At 40.4% G+C, this 18,856-nt stretch overlaps 1 pseudogene; it reads right to left on the bottom strand.

The window, feature by feature from the left end:
* Window positions 1–11,637, bottom strand: part of LOC149262964 (cation-chloride cotransporter 1 pseudogene) — a 47,711-nt pseudogene extending 36,074 nt beyond the window's left edge.
* Window positions 11,638–18,856: the final 7,219 nt, after the last annotated feature.

Genomic DNA, 18,856 nt, shown 5'->3' with positions numbered 1-18,856 from the left:
TCTCTGCCAAGTACAAAATTTCAGCCTCTGGATCTCTGGGATGAGGGATCCATATATAGATGTAAGCAGAGAGGATGAGTCAGCTTATGTTTTGACTTGTGGCTTCTCTCTGTCAGTTCTTGCTTCCACTTGGAGACTGAGAGCCTCTTACTCATCACTGGTCGGATTCAGTGAGGCAAGTGTCATTGGAGAAGATTCTGGAAGCTTCCATTGTCTCTCCGCCTCGTTGAATGACTCTGCCACTTGTCATTTCCCGCTCAACGCACCTGGGTAGTGCATTCAAGTGTGTTTCAACACACCTAGCCAGTGTATTTGGGTGCTTTGCAACGCAGGCAGCTAGTGGAGCTTCTGAATTGATCCTGATTTGACTAGTTCTGAGTAGTTTTTGGTGGAGAACTTCTGGGAGAAGCTGTCATTGGTTGACCTTGTTCCTTTAGGAGCTATAACAACATATTTAGGGACTTTGGATCCCTTGGATTATGGACATTTCATGCTCAAAGCTGTAAGGCACAAAAATGTCTATAACAGCAGGCGGTTTGATTACTAATTCAGGGTTTGTTTTCTTGATCTGTAGTGGACCGGAACTAGGAGGAGATGTAGTTGATGTGTTTGAATTAGAAGATTCTACTTCTTTACCACCAGCAAGATTTTTACTACCATAATCTTGCGATCGCGTCGCAATCCTGACATGAGACATCACCATAATGGGTTCTTCTGAGGTATTCGAGGAAGAACCAATCATCTTACTATCTTGAGTAGGAAAAGGATCCTTCAAGACAACAGGCGTTTGAGAACCTTTAACGATTTTTGAAACCTCTGCTCGATGTGGGCAGTCTTTGGTAAAATGATCCTCATCGCAAATGAAACAAGGATAACGAGGTTTTTTTTCGTCAGTAGATTCATTTTTATCTGTTTTATCCTTTGAATTTTGTTTATTTTTCTTCTTCCCCTTCTTTTTATTTTCAGATTTTGATTTGACCGTAGATGATTCTACAACATGAATGCCAGCAGAAATTTCAGCGGAAGATTCTCCTATCGGGGAATCAAGTAAAGTTATTATAGGAGAAGAATTCTTTGAAGATTTCTTCTTACATTTAGTGCTAATTGTACCAATCATACCATCAGTGGCAGGAGACCCTGAAGGAGCTACAGTTATTTGACCGTGTTTTGGAAAATCAGGGATTTTTTCATGTAAAGTACCTAACTACGTATAAACAAGGTCAAGGTATTGGCCCTGAGCAATGACTTGCTCTTCAGTAACAACTCCTCCCTTAGCTACATATTTAGTGATTTTAGGTAACGATGATTTAATAAATCATTCTGCTAAAACTTGATCCAGAATGAAGACTTTCACTAAGTGCCTTCTACGTCGCCATTCATGAATGTGATCAAAATATATATGGACGTGGATTGTTTCAGTGAAGTCAACAGTTTTGTACCATTGTCGTATCTAACAGGCAACTGAAAATGAGTTAAGAAAGCAGTGGCTAACTGATTAAAGTTATAAAAAGAGGCTCGTGGTAACTCAATGTACCATTTGGCTGCAAGACCAATAAGAGTTCATTGAAAAAGATGCAAACGAATTGAATCATCAATGATGGAATTAGATGCACACCAGAGGTGATAAGTTTTATCGGGAAAACTAGTGTCCATTCAGAGCTGCTAGTCCCACTAAGACGAGTAGCTATCTTAGAAACAAATAAACTAAATTTACTTGTGTTTTCCTTTATGAGAGATAGATGAGAGAGATGCAGAGAGTACCAACCTCAATCTTTCGCTGGTCTCCTTCCTTGTTTCCTCTCTCCTTTGATAGAGCTTTCGCCACTCCTTTCTCACTTGTCCCGCTTCAAAGAACACCTGTAGAGTCAAAGCAGCAAAATACCGTCAAATTGTAGAGATCTATAACCATAAACAATGTAGGATCACATGTACATTAACCATATAAATGCATATAAAAATATAAGATTCAGAGATATACAAGCATATGGAGGAAAACTCAAATAACTTTATTTATAGAAGTAGTAGAAGAGAGGATTACAACCAAGCTATCTGATCCAGCATCATCCTCCCAGCATGAAAGCCCTCTTCACCTCATACAAAGAAATATCACCCAACAATGTCTTCAAAGAGAAACCAATAGCACTTCCTTGAAAATTACAAAGTTCCAGCCTCCTGGATCTCTAGGATGAGGGATCCATATATAGATGTTTGTAGGAGAGTGAGTCAGCTTCTGAGATTTTTATTAGTGTCATTTCACTGATAGTTCTTGGTTCCACTTGGAGATTTCATGATCTCTTACTCATCCCTGAGCGAATTCAGAGAGGCAAGTTTCATATGAGAAGTTTCTAGAAGATTCTTTGAGTTTCCACCTAGCAAACTGCTTCTTCCATTTGTCTATTCTTGCTCATCGCACCCTACAGAAGGGATTTTCAGGATTCATCGCACCCTCCTTGTGTAATAGGTGAGATGCATTGCACCCTTAGCATGGAGCAGTCTGTATGGTCTAGTTTCGACCAGTTCTGAGTAGTTTTTTAGGGAGAACTTCTGGGAAATGATGTAATCATCTAACCTTGTTCCTTTAGGGTATGAAGCAATACTTTTAGGGGTTTAGAAGCCCTTGGTTTATGGACATATGTGATTGGGGTTACAGTGCACAAATATGTCTATAATAGTTTCCCCCTAAAGCATGAGGTCGTAAATCTTCTAATGTCGGGTGAAATGCTTTATAATGAGGATCCGAGGTTTTTCAAATTGGAAGGTGACCTGTAATAAGATACAATACAGTACATTATCTTCATAATATTTTCATGATCTAGCTGAAGCAGGCATTCCCATGCTCATATTTATAAATTCATTTTCATGTACATAGGACAGACAATAGTCTATGTGGCAGACTGATGATTCTGGTAGAGCCATCATCCCTTAGTTTGGATGATTAACTGTGCAGCAATGATGTACATTTGATGTCTTTATTTTCCTGAATATATCACAACCCGGATGGATGAAACTAGATCCGAGGTCTTCAAACTCGTTCAATCTTCGCCCAAAGTACAAGTCGATCCATATGAAAAGATGCTCTGATGTCGAACATGGAAAGACATCGCCTGATTACCAGCCAATGATGTAAGCCGTTAATAGGTGCGAGAGGAATCATCGATAATGATAATGACCCTCAAGGTACTGCAGTACAATTCACGTGGTGTGAATACATGAGTTGATGTCGAACACCACGCAAAATATTTCGGTCAAAGGCCATTGATGTAAACCTATCGCCGGAAGTGAGAAACTTGCCATTGAGGCATGCAAGCTTCAATGTACTGAAAGGGTTGTTGCTAAGTCAACTTCTTGGATAATGAGCTGATGTCAACAAGAAGTGACCCATCGTAGGAGGGCCTTAATGAATCCCACATCTACGAAAGAGAACGGAGAAAATAATTTTGTGGAGGTGAAAACGATCTGATGATACAAGGTTCAAGGTGGCGGCCATGAAAAATGGAGAGTGAAGGTATTACAGCGGATGAGATGTTAGCTAGGTTGGTGAATTCTCTGAGCGACTTCTCTTGAACACATCGGCGACACTGAAATGGATTGGTAGCATTAACCCCAAAATGGATGGTACGACAGACCAATGGTGATATGACCGTTGAACAAAATAACCCAACCTGACTCAATCATGGTGACGGAGTGAAAGTGTCATGTTCAAGAGCGACCTGCTACCAATGAAGTTATTCAAGTTTTATTCCCTTTTTCCCAGTCATTGCTGACCAGTACCTCTTTATTTTTTTCAAGCTTGAGGAGGATAACATATGCTTGTTCTATAATTTTCCCTTCGAGCAAACCTGTCGCTATGTTTTAACGAGCCTAGTGACAGTGAAACTCGCTCTTTTCTGTATGGACAAGTTTGTCGCTATTGTTTTAACGAGTTTAACGACAAATATAACTCGGTCCTTTTCAATTTTACAGAGTCTAAAAAGAGACATAAAGGTAACTCCAGTGGTCCCTTTTTCGTAATATAATCCATTAAGTCCGAAAAAGTATAAAATAATACGAAAGGGATGACTTTTCAATAGTTTTAACGAGCCAAACAAGACAAGCACTCGATCTTTTTTTGTAATGATCCCTCAGGTCCAAAAAGATTAAAATCTAGAGGAGGGATGGCACTTCTGATCGCTTTAACGAGCTGGAGAGGCCAATTGCTTGGCAATCTTTTCATATTTTACAAGTCAGATGAAAAGAGCTTAAAGGAGACTCATTTTTTGAGGAGCGAGTGATGTTTTCAGATAACAATTGGTTCCAGGTAAGGTTTGGAACTTTCCAATCATGGCAGTGTAAAGAAGGTGGCTAATAGAATCACTCATCGCAGTTGTTCCTTAAAAGGGTAAACAATCAAATGGAGGCATATGATCGGCTAAAAAAGAGTGGAGGTGATGGTAAGAACACGACCAAGGCTCAATAGCTGATAATTATGCCATCGCAATGGTTATTTACTGAAGGTGGGTTCATTTTTTAATGAGCTTGAACTCTGGGGGAACATGTGCTCATTGCTAGGTTTATTTTTTAACGAGCTTGAACTTTGTGTAAAACTGTTGGTGGCTAGGTTTATTTTTAACGAGCTTGAACTTCGCGTAAAACTTCTCGTGATAATAGTCAAAGATGTTGATTTCACCATTAACACTATGTTCTTTTTACGGTCATACTACATATTCAATTACTCCATCAAATTGATTAGAAATGTAAATACATGCTTGAAAAATAAGCTAAACACTAATATTTTACTTGAATTACGTGAATAGTAACATAAAAGTAGTTTTTACCTCTCATTCTTACCATTTCATTCAAATTTGGGATTTTTGGAGCTCTGGAGGTGTTTTCCCTCTCGATTTTCACCAGCTGATTCTAGGAGATTCTGCAAACTATTTTCGGTGCCGTCTAGACCAGGTAGGAGCTAACCCTAAGCTCTTCAATTGCATTCTTTCCTTTTCTAATTCTGATCACGTTTTCCTGTTCTTCTGGGCCTCTGGGTTTGAACAATTCATTCTCTCCCCGTTGTACCTAGTATACATCGAAAGGTGTGATGCATACTGAGCTGGTCATTGGCCAGTCAGGATGCATCCCACCTAGTACATAGCTGGGGTGCGATGGGTGCAAAAAGGAAAGTTTATGCACTGTTTTTTCATGGAAATTTTGCCTGTTTTTGCCTGAATCAGGATCCTAATTCTTCTCTTGTTTCTTTTTCAGAGATTCATCGGATCAAGATGGTCATTACATGGCATGAACGCGAGCATGAAGAAGAGGACATGGTTTCTTTACATGATCTGGGTACGGTGACTGCATTGCGGAACTATGGCTTGCTCAAATTCTTCCGCATATCCAGCATGAGGCAACAAATCAATTTGTTGCAATATTTTCTCGATGCATGGGACCCTACCAACCAAGTGTTCCAGACTCGAGGTAAATCCATCCCTTTGGCAGTTGAGGATATCTACTTCTTGACTGGTTTATCAAGGCGTGGTGCCCCTCTCTCATTATCAGGATCCACCCATGGGGGTGAATCCGTGAGGGATTATATTCGTCAGTTCTGTAGAGATGGATCTCAGCCAAGCACGGACGGCAAGATTATTATTTGATATGTCACTGACCGGTCCTTGAGGACTATCTTATTCACCTTTACTAGATTGGCTGGTAGTACAGCTCTTCATTTGGCCAACAGGTCCTATATGCAGTATGCTCTGGAATGCCTTGAACCAAAGGTATTCAACTGGTGTGATGCAGTACTTCTGGTTATAAAAGAATAGCTTACCAAGGTGAAGAATAGAAGATCTAAGAACTTTGGTTATGGTTCTATTCTGACCACTTTCGCCTTGGAGAAGATCCCATTGATGCAGCCACAGTACATTTCACTCGGAGTGCCGCCGACAGAACCAAGGATGCAGAGATGGGTTGATCTTATGGCTAGACATGCTGGTCAATCACAGATTTCATTCTCTGATGCCTTCTTTGAGTGGTTCAACCGTCAGCAGATGGTCTGTATGCTGGGATGGATTTCCTGGGTGACCCAGATTTGGTGCTGCCAGCTAGCGAGCAGTGGGGTGTTATAGGTAAAAGATCTAACCATATCTCTGTTTATCGTCTTTATAATGTTCTTATGTCTTTTAAATATTATCAAGACTAATCAAACCCATGTATTTGTTTAGATATTGGACCAGTGCGACCAGCAGTGCGCCCGAGGGTAGCAGTTGTCGTTCCAACAGGAGAGGCTGTAGGGAGGGTTGTCCTTCGCGATCTGGGCGTAGCCAAGACCCTTTCAGTATTACAGGATCAGATCGAGGGTCTCACCCTTGGTATTCAGGATGTGAAGACCGACGAGTTACCTCTGAGATTACAGCGCCATACTACTGGTGCACCGATTCGATGGGCTAGGCTCTTACATATGATCACACAGGCGGTGACTTGTTATCACCAGCACCATTAGTCTAGGGTGATTTTCCTGCATTTTTGAGTTTTTGGGTCATGTGACCGATTTTGTCTTGGACACAAAAAATTTTGAAAAACTATAAACAGTTATATATATTTTTGATTTTCGGAGCTTTATTTTAGTTAAGTTATAGATCTTGATGCAAATGTTGATTAAAATGCTTTCTTTTATAAATGTTGCAAATGTCTATCTAACACATAATTTGCTAATGAATCAGTTAATGTGTTTAAGTTTCTAGAAATGTGTTGATATTGAATAGAATCAAACTGCCTTTCCAAAATCCTGACCCTTAGGAACATACAATAGATAGTTGGATTCCGAACAGAATAGATGCCAGTAAGTTGTAGGATGACAAGTTGTGAGTCTAGCCTGACAATAAGTCGGCGTATTCCACGTGCGATGGCATCAAAGAGAAGTTCCATCAACGCGCTATACTCAGTGATTTTGTTCGTTGACTGACCAATACATACTCCTATGAAACTCACTAACTCGCCGCTTGGATCAAAAATGGCCTAGGCCACAGAAGATAGCTTCTGTGTACTACAACTAGCTTTGTCGTCATATCGAAAAAATGATTCCAATAGGTTTGACATCTGCAACAAATGCAAAAGTGGATTACCTAACCAAAACGATCACTCTTGATGAAAACAAAAATGTAACAAAAGCATATAAAGAGGTTACTACACTTAGTCAAGCATAGTAATGCTTAAGGTACAACCTGTTTCGGGGTTGCGCCAGTGGAATCCCATCGTAATCTACTAGATCGTAGGCTCCTTTTGCTAACACTCGTTTAACAATGTAGGGACCCATCCATAAAGATTGGAACTTACCTGCTCCCAATTTATCAGATTCTTGATCATAAAGCAAGACCAGGTCACCTTCTGAGAAGACATGGGGTTTGACATTTTTGTCAAATTGTGCCTTAACTCGTTTCTTATGAGCTTTGTTAGCCAAGGCGATGTCACAACGGGTTTCATCCAATTGGATTAGTTCCAAGAAAGAAGCCTCTTCCTCTTAAGTTCTGAGGAGAAGGTCGACTGCGAGCTTGAGAGATGAAATCTCACACTGAATTGGTAATACAGCTTCCAGGCCATACACCAGCTGAAAGGGTGTAAACCCGGTCACATTCCTTACCGAGGTTTTGTATGCCCACAAGGCTGAGTACAGGATTAGGTGCCAACTCTGTTTATGGACTCCAATCATCCTTTGCAGCATGCGCTTCAGGACTTTGTTGATGGCCTCAACTTGTCCATTAGCTTGCGGATAATACGGAGTAGAATTGTCATGGGACAATCCTAATTTGGCAGCCAATTCGACCATCATGTGATTGCAGAAATGCGATCCATGATCTGTGACTATAGCTTGTGGAACACTGAACCTAGAGATTACATGATTGAAAAAGAAAAGAGCAGTCGTTTCACCGTTGTTGTTTAATGTAGGAATCGCCTTGGCCCATTTCATAAAATAGTCAACTGCGACTATGATATACCCATGCCCCCCGGCCGAGGTGGGGTTACATGTCATAAAATCTATGCCCCATTTGGCGAATAGCCCAATAGCAACTACTGGATGCAGAGGTGCGGGTGGTATTCTAGTTTTGCGGTCGAAGATTTGACAAGCATGGAAACTTCTGACTGCGGTTATGCAATCTTTGAACATTGTTGGCCAGAAGTAAGATGCTCGTAAAATCTTTTGTGCCATAGAGTAACCAGATTGATGCCCCCCACACGTGCCTAAATGACAATCATTCAGGACTTTTTCAGCCTCCTCATGGGTGAGGCACCTTCGTAGAACTGTATCGATACCGCGACGGTAAAGCGTATCACCAACAATCATGTAGTCTTTTGCTTGGTATCGAGTACATCGTTGTTCAGAGCGAGAGGTATTAGGCCTGTATGTTTGGGTTTGGAGATAGATGATTATATCTCCATACCACGGATCACTTGACGATATCAAAAACAAAGATTCATCCACGATTGTTGCTTTGGATGTTGAATCGTTGGACGACGATGGGAAGTCGCATAATAACTCCGCGAAAACTAGAGATTTCTTTGATTTGGATTTTACGAATTCCAGATCAAACTCTTGAAAAATAGCTATCCATTTTGAATATTTGCCCCCAAGTAACTGACGCGATAGAATGTAAGTCATAGGGTTGCAATCTGACAAAATGGTAGTTTTGCGAAAGAGGATATAGTGTCGAAATCTCTATACTACTTGAACAGCTGCAAGAGCCAAATTTTCAACATAGGAGTATTTGCTTTCTGTGTCATTTAATTTTCACCCTAAATAATAGACAGGAGTTCAATTCCATTTTCTTCTTGAACTAAAACCATTGCGATGGTTGTATCTGCTACAGCTAGATACAAGTTAAAGTCTTTTTGATAATCAGGAGCGTACATTAATGATGCTTCTATTAGGGATTCCTTTAGAGCATCAAAGGAAGCTTGCACAACCTGATCCCAGTTGAAGGGTACTTCTTTTTTCAAAAGACGCATATAACCTTTAGCAAGTTCAGCATAATTTGGAATGAACCTCCTCAAAAAGTTTGCTTTCCCTTGGAGTTTCTAAATCTGAAGCAAATTTGAAGGTGGACACATATCAATGATTTCCTGAACCTTACATGGGTCGAGTCGAATTCCATCCTTAGAAACCACGAAGCCAAGTAAACGACCAGAACCGACACAAAACACACACGTGTGTGGATTGAGTCATATTTTGTAATGTCGGCAACGTAGAAATATAGCTTTCAAATGTTGTGGATGATCAGTCCGCTTTCGCCAATGAGCCAGTAGATCGTCGAGATATGGTTGAATGATGTTCTTGATGTCATGGAAGGCATAATTCATAACCCTCTGAAAGGTTACCCCTACGTTCTTTAAACCGAAAAGTAATTTGCGGTATGTGAATGTGCCCCACGGACATATAAATGTAGTCTTCGACTGGTCCTGTGGGCGGATATTTATTTGATTATACCCGGAAAATCCATCCATAAATGAAAATATTTCGCATCCGGCGCATTCATCAATTATCTGGTTGATAAAGGGTGTAGGGTAGTTGTCCTTTGGACAAGCTTGATTTACATCCCTGTAATCAATCCACACTCTAATCGTTCCTTGCTTTTTCATCACAGGAACAATATTCGATACCCAATCAGTTAGAGGAAACGGGTAAATGAAACCAGCATGTAAAAGTTTTTCAACTTCTACCTTTATGGCAACAGGATTTCTTTGGGTGCACCTGCTGAAGCCGTTGTCGTACCGGTTTGACATCTGGATACATCTTGATTTCATGTTCAACTATGCTCGAGTCAATGCCTGGAATTTCTTCATATGACCATGCAAAGACATCTCTAAATTCGCGAAATAGAGTGTAATATATTTCCAGTTCTAAAGAAGAACAAGATTGCCAACATGAATATTCTCTACAACATTAGGTTTGATCGAGATATTTATGGCGATAGTTTCTTCAATATTGGATAGATTTCACTCGGAATCCACCATATTTATAGTATTTGATAGAAAATCAAAAACTGAAGGATGATCAAGGTCGTTGGAATAATCTTCGTTGTAATCCGGAAGATGGCAACGATGGTGGTAATCTTCCCATGGTTCCTCTCCTATCATCATCAACTGAATAATTCCTTTGTCTGTAGAATGTACATGTGACCAAGGATCTGAAGAGGTGCCATATTCAGTTGACCTATCTATACAAACACTCGATGAGCGTTGATTCGGGTTTGCCGCCCAGGCTGAGCAAAATTGATTGCTACAAAATTTCTATTGTGCTTGGAGGCAATACCTGTTGATGATCCATGCTAACAAAATTTTCAGAAATCTTCTGAATGGAAGATACCATATTGCAAGTTTCTACAGTGGCCACTTCCACCAGATTACTTGGAGGTGGTAGGGCAAAAGTACCCATTAAGGCAGGGTCTTTCAGTAGGCCTACTCCGACATTTTGAAGCGAATGGGAGTTTCCATGGATCATTGGAATGCTTCCTGTAACTTGTGAACTGTTGGGGAGAAAGGTTTTTTTATCAACGATTGTAATTCCTTCTTGAAAAGGAAAGGCAATCTTTCTAAAGTAAGTTGATACAACAGTAGCCATAGAATAAATCCAAGGCCTTCCTAGTAGGATATTGTAATCAAGGTTTCCATCGATAACTTCGACGTCAATTTCTATTGTTTTTCCCCCAAGTTCAAATTTCAAGTTACTTAAAATCTCGTACAGGGTGTATGTTCATCCATCGAATGCTTTTAATGTCGTTGATGATCTTGAAAAGGGTGGTGATCCTAAAGTTTTCTAGCAACTCATTGACATAATGCAGGTAGATTCCCCCTCATCAATAATTGTTCGATGAACAGTTTTGCTGAGGGCTTTCACTTGTATGAGGAAAGCGAGTTGAGCTGGTAACTGAGGTTCATATCCTTTATGATTAAAGGCCACAAGATTGGAATCCGTTGGGTCAATCCCACCTATTGCTGATAATAGAGCCTGCTTTTGGGAGGGGCAATTTTGCAGTACCTCAAGTGTCGACATAGCGGATGGCGATTGGGCCAGATCCTCTACTATATTATAATTTTGTGCTTCTTGGGCACAATTATTAAATGTCGATTTGTGTACTACTCCCTTTGGCGGCTTTATTGTTAGCTCAGGAATGATGGGTGGCACAACTTCTGTTGAAGTTGTTGTCGAACTACTAGGTTGTTCTGCAACCTTGTTTTTCAATAGCTGTGGATTCCCGTAATCTTTATTCCTTGTCGATATCAAAGCATCATTTTGCTGCTTCGAAATGGACAACATAAGCACTTGGGAAGGGGAAGCATTGTCGCTAGCAACCAGATTGGTTTCTGGGTTTGGAAACAGATCAGTCAATACCACTGAGGTTTTTGAACTTTTAAAAACTTCTTAACCTCAACTTTCTATGGACAATCTCTCATCCAATGGTCCTCATCGCATATGAGACATGGTTGATTAGGTTTATTTTGCCCAGAAAGGTCTGCAGAAGATTTTTTAGGAGACGAATCATCTTGTTTCTTCTTTTTTCTTTTTCCTTTCTTCTTGCCCCCTGGTTGCTTTGGTTCTTTGCCTTTCTCTGTCAACACGGAATTAACCTCTGAGGCAAGATGTTCTTCATTTTCATTTTGACCAGAAACCATGTGGGATTTTTTAGATGTATCCTTTGTGGTTTTCATGCTGGTTGTACCTATCATGCCATCACCGGCATGAGAGTCTTTGTTTGATTTAGGAGGAGGAGGAACGGAAAACTCTGGTCTAGGAGCATCAGGGATTTTGTCGTAGAGTGTTCCAGACTGAGTATAAATCAAGTCTAGATATTGCGCACGAGAAATGACTTGCTCTTCAGTGACAAACCCCCCCTTAGCCACATCTTCTGTAATAGAAGGTAATAATGACTTAATAAACCATTCAGCTAGTAGCTGATCAGGAACATATGTTTTTACCATTCGACGACGACGCCACCACTCATGAATATGATCAAATATGTGAGTGGTTGTCATTTGCTAAAAATTGGTAAGAAGCTCTGTTCCTGCTTTGTACCTTATGGGTGACTGAAAATGGGTTAAAAAGGTTGTGGCAAGGGCGCTGAAGTTCTTGAATGAAGCTCTAGGCAATTCGATGTACCATTTTGCTGCCGGGCCAGTTAACGTTCGCTAAAAAAGGCGATGCATAATCAAATCATCATTGAGAGTGTTGGACGAACACCACAGATGAAAGGTCATCACATGATTCGACAGATCTTCACCCGGATTTCCATTGAATTTAGGAATATCTGACGGAAGTTTATGAGGAATCGCCGGCCACCAAGGGGCGTAAGCAATTGGATCATTTGTTAGCCGATTCAGATCTGGTAATTCTAACGTTGCAACGAAAGGCAACTGTTGATTCAGGTTTGGCGAAGCATACCCAGGATAAGATGGGATCGCCTGAGCAGTGGGTCTTTGCATACCAGCATAATGTATTTGATGTTGATAACTTTGATAAGGTTGATGGGCATAACCATTATGATATGATTGATGGTGACCGTTTTGAATATACGGCTACCCATTACTCGCAAAGCTTTGTTGCTCAGGTCCTCAGTAAGCTTGCTGGAATTGTGGTTGTTGATATTACACTAGCCATGGTTGTGAAGCCATTTGCTGTTGTCCAATACTGGATGTTTGACCAAGATGAGGGCTGATAGTACCCATTTGAGCCTGAGTCACTTCAGTTAAGGAGCCACTAATCGGCAATTGTGGTTGTGTCGTGGAGACAAGAGGTTGTTGTATTACGACCTGAGAGACTTGAGGTTGACATACAACAGGCAACGCTTGTACTTGCGACACTGTTGCAATAGCCGATGTAGTAGGAATATTCGACACAGGTAAATTTGGTTGTATTGAATATACAACTCTTGGTTGTTGAGGTAGTATTTTCACCCAACCACTGGATGTAATTCCATCTTGACCTGAATTATGTTGTGAACTCTCATATGGTTGTTCTCCTAGAGGGAACAATGAAAAGGCATACTGCCCCCCATATGGCGGCAATCCAGTGTTCAAAGGGAAAAATTGGTCTTTATAGACTGGACTGCCCAAATTGATACTGTTGTGAAGGATCAATTTGTTGAGACTCAACATAATAAATTCCAGATATTATTCCAGACGAACAAACGGGAACAAACCAAACTGTCAAAACAGTCCCTGGGTGGACTTTATCTAGCGGTTGAGAGCTAGTTGGGACGGATGGTATACCAACGAACATTGTTGGAGTAGTGGCAGGAGGTTCTGCTACTGCTGTATCAAATGACACAATCCTAGATGTCGATGGTTGTTCAGACATATTGAGTCTATCCAAAAGACTTCCTAGCGATTCTACAGGAACTTGAGATGAAGGGTGACTAACTTCTGAATTAGAAGGATATAGGTGGATCCCAGTTCCAAAATGCAATGGGGTACTGGGTGGAAGATCCTCCACAATCTCTTCTATCGCAATCAGTCCAGGTGGAAGAGGTAGACCGTCAGGTCTGTAAAATATTTCTAGTACCGAAGAAGGTACACACTCTGCAGTGACAGATGTTGGAGGGGAGACACCTTCCAAATCCGTCCTAGATGGAGCTGGTTCAGGAATAGATGTGTTTACCGTTACACTAGGATCAGTTCTAGTGTCCTCTTGTGACTGTGGAACTTCTTCTGTAGAGGCAAGGATACTAGAAATAGTTGGAGTAATTGGAGTCTCTGAGGATGTTGAAACACAAGTTTCAAATAAACCCGGAGACTTTGACCCAGTTAAACGAGATCGCTTGGCTCGGAATGGTTTCGTTTCCGGAGTCAAAGACGGTTGACTCGTTATTCTTCGTGAATGATGGGGTTTTGATTGACTTTCTTCCACGATTGTGGATTACTTGATCAACTCAAAATAAAAAGGGGAAAATGTTATTCCGAATTAAATGAATTTTATGACGCTCTAACACAACTTTCTTTTTCAATTTTTAAGAGTCAAGAAAAAGCTAAAGATGACTCTAGTCGCCTTCAATTTTTAATGAATCTGAAGTGACAAGTGCTCAGATGGACCTTTTCTTTTAAGGAGTCTGAAAAGGAACAAAAGTGACTGCTCTGGAAATCTAAACAGAGGGATTACCAAACCAATCACAAAACTGCAGAATACTTTTTACAGTATGGCAGTCAATCTTCCCGAATGTTGTGTTCAGTGCATTGCGATCGATAGGGCGACAGACACGGATTCCTAAGGATAAAGGATGTAGCCTATTGTGGTCTCCCAATATATACTCGACGGTATGTGGGAGCACAAGTCCGTACTAGCACTTGTCGTCTCAAAGAGGAGGAATTACCCAACCTATGATGAAAGCGATAGTTACCAGGCTTTATGACGCCAGAATACGTCTCTAGCCTAGACTTCTAAATGTTGTGCGCTAAGTTCCAAAGCGTTTTTATGTTCATTGAGGTTTATTTTATAATTGATATTTCTTAAGAAGTTTACCTTTAAGGTTCACCACGTGATGTAGATATACAATTCCTAAATGTGCAATCTAAGATGATAAATAGTCGTTTACTTTCTTTTTGCAATGAAAATCCTAGCTACTAAGGAAAGAGAGATGAAATTCTTTCAACATAAAGCAGAGAACACACACTAGATGCACTTTTCCTAAATCAATTTCAGCATGCAGTCTTAAATGCAAATGCACATGCATGTATTGTTTTTCAGTTTCCTTAATGTGAGAATGACAAAAAGAAAACTAAGTATAGATCTGAATTATCTTCTTTCAAAGCGACAATACTAAAAAATTTCACTTCAAAAAACGAAAGGAAGGCTAAGACGACACTTTGCGATTTCGAATTTAAAATTGCTTTCGACACTTGAAATACTATTAATTCAAATCATATACAATGGCAAAATTGTAATCAACTATTTGAAAGAGGAAGACTTTACGACACTCTTTTTCTTGACTGAAAATGACACTTGTGACACTTTCAAATCAAAAGATGACAGTTCGATTAAGCTACTATTTGCAAAGGAGAACTGTAAATGATGAAAAATACATTAAAAAAAACATTCACAATTCCTTATCAGTGGAGGCTGAATAATGCAAAGGAAGATGGTTTCAACAGTTATATACTGATCATAGACAGCAAAACCACTGAATAAAGTTGAAGACAGTGAAGAAAAAACCAATATCTGGAGGCAGAAATAGTCTTACTCAATCATCGCACCTGTAACATAGGGAAACAGGGATGCATCTCACCTACAACACACGGGAGGTGCGATGCATCCAGATTGCCCAGAAGAGACAGTGCGATGGTCCAGGGATGAGACTGAGCTTGGTTTTCACTCACAGTTTGCAGCTAAGTTCAGGGGTTTAGGCTTAGCTAATGATAGTCAATAAACAAAAAGTATAGGGGTTGATCTAATGAGGTTATTTGAGCTACCACCAGGGAACTTAGGATGTTTGCAAGCTAGATGTTCAGTTCATAAACCAACCCGGAGATTGACTGAAGCAGCGTTGATCTACTTTGCAGTTGCATAGCAAAAGCAGTTCGAAGGCTAGCTGGCTTAACTTTAGGCTCCGTCTGTGGTTTATAAAGCAAACAACAGTAACAAAACAAACAAACTATTCGCTCCCCAGTGGAGTCGCCATTTTTTTATCGGAAAAACCAGTGTCCATTCAAAGCTGTTAGTCCCACTGAAACGGGTAGCTATCTTAAAAACAAACAAACTAAAGTTACTTGTGTTTTCCTTTATGAGAGATAGATGAGAGAGAAGAAGAAAGTACCAACCTCAGTCTTTTGCTAGTCTCCTTGCTTGTTTCCTCTCTCCTTTGATAGAGCTTTCGCCACTCCTTTCTCACTTGTCCCGCTTCAAAGAACACCTGTAGAGTCAAAGCAGCAAAATACCATCAAAGAATAGAGATCTATAACCATAAAAAATGTAGGATCATGTGTACATTAACCATATAAATGCATATACAAATACAAGTTTCAGAGATATACAAGCATATGGAGGAAAACTCAAATAGCTTTATTGATAGAAGTAGTAGAAGAAAGGATTACAACCAAGCTGTTTGATCCAGCATCGTCCTCCCAGCATGAAATCCCTCTTCACCTCATACAAAGCAAGATCACCCAACAATGTCTTCAAAGAGAAACCAACAGCGCTTCCTTGCAAATTACAGAATTCCAACCTCCTGGATCTCTAGGAAGAGGGATCCATATATAGATGTTTGTAGGAGAGTGAGTTAGCTTCTGGGATTTTGATTAGTGTCATTTAACTGATAGTTCTTGGTTCCACTTGGAGATTTCATGATCTCTTACTCATCCCTGGGCGAATTCAGAGAGACAAGTGTCATATGAGCAGCTTCTAGAAGATTCTTTGAGTTTCCACCTAGTAAACTACTTCTGCCATTTGTCTGCTCTCGCTCATCGCACCCTATAGAAGGGCTTTTCAGTATGCATCGCACCCCCATGTGTAATAGGTGAGATGCATCGCACCCTTAGCATGGAGCAGTCTGTATGGTCCAGTTCTGAGCAGTTTTTCAGGGAGAACTTCTGGAAAATGTTGTAATCAGCTGACCTTATTCCTTTAGGGTATGAAACAACACTTTTAGGGGTTTAGAAGCCCTTGGTTTATGAATATATGTGATTGGGGTTGCAGTGCCAAAATATGTCTATAACAATAAGTCATAACATGATTTGATGGATCCTCTCTTGACTTACCCTCGAATTTTGGGATATCATTGAGCAACTTATTAGGCATTGGCAGCCAATACGGAAGATAGTAAATCGGATCGTTCGTAAGGTGCGACAAATCAGGTAAATCCAAAGTTGTAATAAATGGTAACTGACGGTTAGGGTCACAAAAACCTTGAGTAGTGTGACCAGTTCCAGGAGGAGGATATACAGGATAACCTGGAATTGGATTTGCATTAGGAATGTTATAACCTCCCGGGAAACCAGGATTAACTAGACCAAACTAGGATTGTTGAGGTTGTTGATAAGTATAGCCAGGATACGATTGATACTGATAAACAAGGTTTTGCACAGTAGGACCGAATTGATATTGCTCCTGGTACAGTTGATATGTAAATTGTGGTTGACTTGTAGTAATGGTAGCAATCGTACTAGCTTGTCCCATAGGCATCTGGACTGAAGTCTGAACCGTAGGTCCTGACTGAAGCACAGATACTTGAGGAATATGCACTGATGCAAGAGTAGTAGAAACCGAAGTTGTTGATACTCCAGAAATAGGTGTTGTAGGTTGAACAGAGGTTGCAGTAGTTGGAGCAGTTTGGTGCAGAGTACGAGGTGAACTAGGCCTAGGTTGCTGAACTGTACCAGATGAAGGGGTTTGAATAGTAGGTTAGACAGGTTGCTGGGTTGGACCAGAAACCAAAGGATTTCTAGGTTGATTAATTAACTGCACATTAGGTTGCAAAGTCTGTTGAGTTTGAGACGAATCCCAAACCATGTTCATTCCAGAGTATGGACCTACAAAAGGTTGTGCACATGGAGGACCATAACCTGGTTGAACGTAGGGTTGATAATTAGGTTGTAAATTTCCAGCTCCTTGAAAAAATTGTTGACCAGAAGGCGGTTGGAAACCTTGAGTTGGGTACTAACCTTGGGGTTAATAACCTTGAGGCACGTACTGAAACTGGTGTTGACCTTGAGGTATGTACTGAAACTGAGGTTGACCTTGGGGAATGTACTGAGTCTGAGGTTGACCTTGGGGTATGTACTGTCCTGAAGATTGATAAACTTGAGGAAGCCCTTCAGGCGGTAACTGACTACCTTGGGGTTGCCCCCTAGGCGGTAACTGACTACCTTGAGGTTGCTCCCCAGGCGGTAACTGACTACCTTGAGGTTGAGGATTTGGAATACTACCAAACATCATAAGGATCTATTCTGTGTTCAACGCTTGAGTTCCATTATTCCCAGATGATAACACTTGTTCTATCGGTCGAGGAGATGCTCCTGAAAATGTACCAAAAAGTGACTGGTACCCCGTAGGAACAGAAGGACCGCCAGATAAAAATGTTTCCAGTGTTTGGGAAAACATGGATGACTGTCTTGACATAATGGATGATGGATAATAACCTCTTAGCGTAGGATGAAAAGGAATTCGAAGTGGAGAAAAACTAAGACCTGGATTTTCTAAAAAAATTGTCAATGAAACATACCAAGCATCACTCCTAAAAGGACTATAGAATACTGATTCATGCTCCCTAAGATTTTTAAAATCTGTTGGTTTTCAGGAAAAGTTACGTCTTCTTCTGGATTAAAAAGTTCTTCAATAGAAATGAGGCCATAAGGAAGATTTTGAGTAATGATATTGCTTACCCTAGGTGAACCAGGATTACTAGAGGCTAGAGAAGCAAATCCTGAAGTTGAAGTAACAGCGGGTTCAGAAATTTCAGGTTCTTCAGCTAATTCACTGGAAGGAGAAATACTACCAGTAACTTTGGAAAATGAAATTGGCTCTTGAATAGACTCTATTGTTTGTATCTGGTAATCAGGATGAACAATTAAAGATGATTCTCTGGCTTTTGGTGATCCAACTCTACTATCACTAGGTGATACAAGAGCTCGTAGCCCTTCAAGCTAGCTTGGTGAATATTCAGGAGGTTTCCCCTGAAGTCTATGAGATTGTCTCAGTAATTCAGCCATGATTAAATATTAATTACTCACATGCAAACAAAGAAAATTTCAATAAAACCACCTAAAGTCTCTAAAGAAACAAAGAAACGAATCATACGCCTAACAAAATCTAAGAGTTTAAACCACACACAAACAGTAACTTCCTGTACTAAAAACACTAGTTGGTGATGAAATCAACGTAGTAGAAGTTAAATACAGAAAGGGCAGT

Source organism: Pinus tabuliformis, chromosome 6 (assembly GCF_031772625.1).
Source record: "Pinus tabuliformis cultivar Carrire ecotype Pingquan chromosome 6, CPIR1, whole genome shotgun sequence".
Lineage (NCBI taxonomy): Eukaryota > Viridiplantae > Streptophyta > Pinopsida > Pinales > Pinaceae > Pinus > Pinus tabuliformis.
Note: the sequence above shows the minus strand (reverse complement) of the source record. Positions and strands in the feature narration are given on the sequence as shown.